This window comes from Oncorhynchus clarkii, chromosome 3, assembly GCF_045791955.1.
Source record: "Oncorhynchus clarkii lewisi isolate Uvic-CL-2024 chromosome 3, UVic_Ocla_1.0, whole genome shotgun sequence".
NCBI lineage: Eukaryota > Metazoa > Chordata > Actinopteri > Salmoniformes > Salmonidae > Oncorhynchus > Oncorhynchus clarkii.
In genome coordinates, this window is record NC_092149.1 from 20,218,840 (window position 1) to 20,225,416 (window position 6,577).

Genomic DNA, 6,577 nt, shown 5'->3' on the forward strand with positions numbered 1-6,577 from the left:
GTAACTCTGGAGGACATTCTCAGCACAACTGTCTCAGTCCATCAGATGGAGATATTAAGAATGGATTGTGGTCATGGATCATACCCTGCAGACAGGCATCCTAGCTAAGTGAGCCTGCTGGTATTATAGTTCCTCTGTGTGTGGAGCTGGTCTCTAATAATGACATCCATGGAGAATGGTAGCTAATGGCCACATCATTGACTGTGAGTTGAGTGTTTGGCTCAGTAACAGGGAGGCAGAAGCAGGTGTGTATTCTGTAAACCACGTTAAGATGCCATTTTCATAATTATTCTCAGGTTGGGTGCAGTTACATGTAATGTTGTGTGGAGACGGAGCGGGCAGAGGGCCCTCTTAGTGTAATGTTGTGTGGAGACAGAGCGGGCAGAGGGCCCTCTTAGTGTAATGTTGTGTAGAGACGGAGTGGGCAGAGGGCCCTCTTAGTGTAATGTTGTGTGGAGCCAGAGTGGGCAGAGGGCCCTCTTAGTGTAATGTTGTGTGGAGACGGAGCGGGCAGAGGGCCCTCTTAGTGTAATGTTGTGTGGAGCCAGAGTGGGCAGAGGGCCCTCTTAGTGTAATGTTGTGTGGAGACGGAGCGGGCAGAGGGCCCTCTTAGTGTAATGTTGTGTGGAGACGGAGCGGGCAGAGGGCCCTCTTAGTGTAATGTTGTGTGGAGCCAGAGTGGGCAGAGGGCCCTCTTAGTGTAATGTTGTGTGGAGACGGAGCGGGCAGAGGGCCCTCTTAGTGCTCTTCAAAAGGCCCTCGTCGCTCATAATTAGGGGAGACATTTGAAGACGCGCTGAGAAGAAGAAACAGAACCACAAGCTCCTAAAGGGGGACGGCCTCAGACCCCAAGAACCTTTTAGAGAGAGAGGGAGAGAGGGAGAGAGAGGGAGGGAGAGAGAGAGAGAGACAGTGGGGCAAGAAAGTATTTAGTCAGCCACCAATTGTGCAAGTTCTCCCACTTAAAAAGATGAGAGAGGCCTGTAATGTTCATCATAGGTACACTTCAACTATGACAGACAAAATTAGGAAAAAAAATCCAGAAAATCACATTGTAGGATTTTTTATGAATTTATTTGCAAATTATGGTGTAAAATAAGTATTTGGTCAATAACAAAAGTTTATCTCAATACTTTGTTATATACCCTTTGTTGGCAATGACAGAGGTCAAACGTTTTCTGTAAGTCTTCACAAGGTTTTCACACACTGTTGCTGGTATTTTGGCCCATTCCTCCATGCAGATCTCCTCTAGAGCAGTGATGTTTTGGGGCTGTTGCTGGGCAACACAGACTTTTAACTCCCTCCAAAAATTTTCTTTGGGGTTGAGATCTGGAGACTGGCTAGGCCACTCCAGGACCTTGAAATGCTTCTTACGAAGCCACTCCTTCGTTGCCCGGGCGGTGTGTTTGGGATCATTGTCATGCTGAAAGACCCAGCCGCGTTTCATCTTCAATGCCCTTGCTGATGGAAGGCGGTTTTCACTCAAAATCTCACGATACATGGCCCCATTCATTCTTTCCTTTACACAGATCAGTCGTCCTGGTCCCTCTGCAGAAAAACAGCCCCAAAGCATGATGTTTCCACCCCCATGCTTCACAGTAGGTATGGTGTTCTTTGGATGCAACTCAGCATTCTTTGTCCTCCAAACACGACGAGTTGAGTTTTTACCAAAAAGTTCTATTTTGGTTTCATCTGACCATATGACATTCTCCCAATCTTCTTTTGGATCATCCAAATGCTCTCTAGCAAACTTCAGACGGGCCTGGACATGTACTGGCTTAAGCAGGGGGGCACGTCTGGCACTGCAGGATTTGAGTCCCTGGCGACGTAGTGTGTTACTGATGGTAGGCTCACCGTTCTTGTGATAATTTTGACCCCACGGGGTGAGATCTTGCGTGGAGCCCCAGATCGAGGGAGATTATCAGTGGTCTTGTATGTCTTCCATTTCCTAATAATTGCTCCCACAGTTGATTTCTTCAAACCAAGCTGCTTACCTATTACAGATTCAGTCTTCCCAGCCTGGTGCAGGTCTACAATTGTGTTTCTGGTGTCCTTTGACAGCTCTTTGGTCTTGGCCATAGTGGAGTTTGGAGTGTGACTGTTTGAGGTTGTGGACAGGTGTCTTTTATACTGATAACAAGTTCAAACAGGTGCCGTTAATACAGGTAACGAGTGGAGGACAGAGGAGCCTCTTAAAGAAGAAGTTACAGGTCTGTGAGAGCCAGAAATCTTGCTTGTTTGTAGGTGACCAAATACTTATTTTCCACCATAATTTGTAAATAAATTCATTAAAAATCCTGCAATGTGATTTTCTGGATTTTTTTTTCTCATTGTGTCTGTCATAGTTGAAGTGTACCTATGATGAACATTACAGGCCTCTTTCATCTTTTTAAGTGGGAGAACTTGCACAATTGGTGGCTGACTAAATACATTTTTGCCCCACTGTATATGAAAAGGACCACTTGTTTGTTATGTACAATGACATAAATGTCTGTTGCACTATTGAGTGTTAGAAAATCATTTGGCTAAATAATGCTCATGGTAAGAGACGGCAGATATCTCTGGACCTTAACAGTTTTTCTCTTTAAAAACAGGGTTTATTCCCACATAAACTACTTAACATTACTCAAGCTACAAATTACGGACACACACAGAGAGCACTGTCCTCACCGTTAAGGTCATTGTGGATGCGGTAAATTGGAGGGAGGTATGAGGGAGGTTTGAACAATGTGAAATTTAGGACATGAGTAAAATGTCTGACATTGTCAATTACTAATCTGGGTACATTATGCACTAGAGATGAATAAAATATGACACATGCTTGATTACCCTGTCATTCAGTCTATCACTCAAATATCTATTCCTTAACCATGAGGAAATATGCTTGAATCAAAAGATTAAAAAAAAAAAACATACCACATATGCTAATTGATATTCCTTAGTCTAGAATTGACTCCACAATTGTTTGGTCATGTATCACATTCATTACCTCTCATGAGCAGTCTCTCTCCATCACTCTGTTCTCACTCACACACTCTCGCCACTCCTCTTCTCTCCCTCTTTCTCCTTCTCTCCCCTCCTCCCTCTCCATCCTATGCTCCCCCCCCCCCCCCCCTCCCCCGTCAGTGATGTAAAAATACTATTCAAGTTTGTTTTTTAGGGTATCTGTACTGAACTCTACTATTTATATTTTTGCCAACTATTACTTCACCACATTCCTAAAGTAAAGAATGTACATTTTCCCTGACACCCAAAAGTACTCGTTACATTTTGACAGGAAAATGGTCCGATACACATATTTATCAAGAGAACAGCCCTGGTCATCCCTACTGCCTCTTATCTGGCGAACTCACTAAACACAAATGCTTCATTTGTAAATTATGTCTGAGTGTTGGAGTGTGCCCCTAGCTATCAGGCCATAAATAAAATAAATACAATTGTGCTGTCTGGTTTGCTTATTATATAAGGAATTTGAAATTATTTATAACATTTTAGCAATTCCATTTACTTTTGATACTTAAGTATATTTAGAGTAGACCAAATACTTTTAGACTTTTACTCAAGTAGTATTTTACTGGTGACTTTCACTTTTACTTGAATCATTTTCTATTAAAGTATCTTTACTTTTACTCAAGTATGACAATTGAGTACTTTTTCCACCACTGCCCCCATAGCTCTCTCTTCGACCCCCTTGCCATCTCTTTCTTCATCTCTCTCTGGCTTGATTCAGTGAGGTTATCATTTACCAACTATATGAGTTCTACTAGCTGCTCATCTCTGGTCTCCTGAGGATGTGCTTGTGCTGAAGGGAGTGATAATGGCCACACCACACTACACTACCTTTTCCCGGAGCGCCACAGGATTTACCGTCCTCCTCTCCTCCCCTGGCTGTCACTCTCGCCCTCTCTCCCCTCAGCCAGGTGATGTATAATTAAAGCCATGGATCAATACCGACCAATGGGAGAAATGTATCATTAAGTCTCCTCGCCCCCCGTAACCTCTTTGACCTTTAGAAGATCAGTTCAGCGTACTTCTCTACACCCAAGCCCCACTCTGTTCCCTACTGAGGACATGGTCTATACTGTGTATCTACTACTGTGAACAGTAGTGAACAGTAGATTTACTCTTGTGGGTATTAGGAGGACTGATGGTATTCAACTTGAACACTTGTTTGGGAGTGTACAATTGGATAGATAGGCGTAATACTGTCTGTGTACAGCATTGCGAGGCTGAATAAGCATTAAAGCCCTCTGAATCCTCTGTGAGAGTCTAATTCCATATTCCATATCTGCAGCAGGCATATATCTCTTCCATAGAATTATCATGAAATCTATATTCTGGCGCTATAATTTGGTTCTGAAGTATATTCACAAATAAGGTGCATGTAGATTTGAAGATGTAATGTTTTTTTTACTGGGGAAAAATAATAATTCAGTCACTACTACACAGCAGTCATAAAAAATAGATGTGATTTCAGTGAAAGCCCCACGAGCCAATTAGCAACGGTAGTTTGAACAGGAGAGTGGGTCGATTGCTCACAGAGAAATGTGTGGGAGGGGTTGGGGGCATTCATATACAGAGAGAAGTGTAATTTCCAGAAAATAAAATTATGTTCCAACCTTGATTCATTGTCAATAGTTACTTGTTTGCACCTGTGATTCAAGATGGGATTGGAAAGTGGCATCTCTCTTTCTTTCTCTCTAAATCATTAGGCTACACAAGAAGACACTGGCATCTCTCTTTCTCTCTCTCTAAATCATTAGGCTACACAAGAAGACACTGGCATCATTTTCTTTTTCTCTAAATCATTAGGCTACACAAGAAGACACTGGCATCTCTCTTTCTCTCTAAATCATTAGGCTACACAAGAAGACACTGGCATCATTTTCTTTCTCTCTAAATCATTAGGCTACACAATAAGACACTGGCATCTCTTTCTTTCTCTCTAAATCATTAGGCTACACAAGAAGACACTGGCATAATTTTCTTTCTCTCTAAATCATTTGGCTACACAAGAAGACACTGGCATCATTTTCTTTCTCTCTAAATCATTAGGCTACACAAGAAGACACTGGCATCATTTTATTTCTCTCTAAATCATTAGGCTACACAAGAAGACACTGGCATCATTTTCTTTCTCTCTAAATCATTAGGCTACACAAGAAGACACTGGCATCATTTTCTTTCTCTCTAAATCATTAGGCTACACAAGAAGACACTGGCATCTCTTTCTCTCTCTCTAAATCATTAGGCTACACAAGAAGACACTGGCATCACTTTCTTTCTCTCTAAATCATTAGGCTACACAAGAAGACACTGGCATCTCTTTCTTTCTCTCTAAATCATTAGGCTACACAAGAAGACACTGGCATAATTTTCTTTCTCTCTAAATCATTAGGCTACACAAGAAGACACTGGAATCATTTTCTTTCTCTCTAAATCATTAGGCTACACAAGAAGACACTGGCATCATGTTCTTTCTCTAAATCATTAGGCTACACAAGAAGACACTGGCATAATTTTCTTTCTCTCTAAATCATTAGGCTACACAAGAAGACACTGGCATCATTTTCTTTCTCTCTAAATCATTAGGCTACACAAGAAGACACTGGCATCTCTTTCTTTCTCTCTAAATCATTAGGCTACACAAGAAGACACTGGCATCTCTTTCTTTCTCTCTAAATCATTAGGCTACACAAGAAGACACTGGCATCTCTTTCCTTCTCTCTAAATCATTAGGCTACACAAGAAGACACTGGCATCTCTTTCTTTCTCTCTAAATCATTAGGCTACACAAGAAGACACTGGCATCTCTTTCTTTCTCTCTAAATCATTAGGCTACACAAGAAGACACTGGCATCTCTTTCTTTCTCTCTAAATCATTAGGATACACAAGAAGACACTGGCATCATTTTCTTTCTCTCTAAATCATTAGGCTACACAAGAAGACACTGGCATCATTTTCTTTCTCTCTAAATCATTAGGCTACACAAGAAGACACTGGCATCATTTTCTTTCTCTCTAAATCATTAGGCTACACAAGAAGACACTGGCATCTCTTTCTTTCTCTCTAAATCATTAGGCTACACAAGAAGACACTGTCATCATTTTCTTTCTTTCCCCAGCCACTTACTCATTTTTTTACATAAGTTGAAATACAGTATATTCCATGTTTTACATGATAGACAGGTGAATCTGACAGTATTGACCCAGGGTGTCTGTGCAACTTCAGAGACTATTTGACCTCAGTTAACTAAAGCCCAAGGCATCCGCTCAGGGAGCTTAACATTAACCTTGAGACTTTAGATATAGTTACGTGACAATGTAGTCAAGCAAACTTCCTACACCACCTCCTCTCCACAGTCATCCCAGGCCATCTGTATGTCAGAAGATGGGTTAGCCCACTGAACTATAGCTGTACCCACTGGGCAAAAACTGGTTGAATCAACATTGTTTCCACTTCATTTCAACAGACAAATCCTATGTGATGACGTTGAATCAATGTGGAAAACTGAATGGATTTGAAAAAAGTCATCAAAGTAAGGGAATTTCTTCATTTTTTCACCCAACGTTTAAC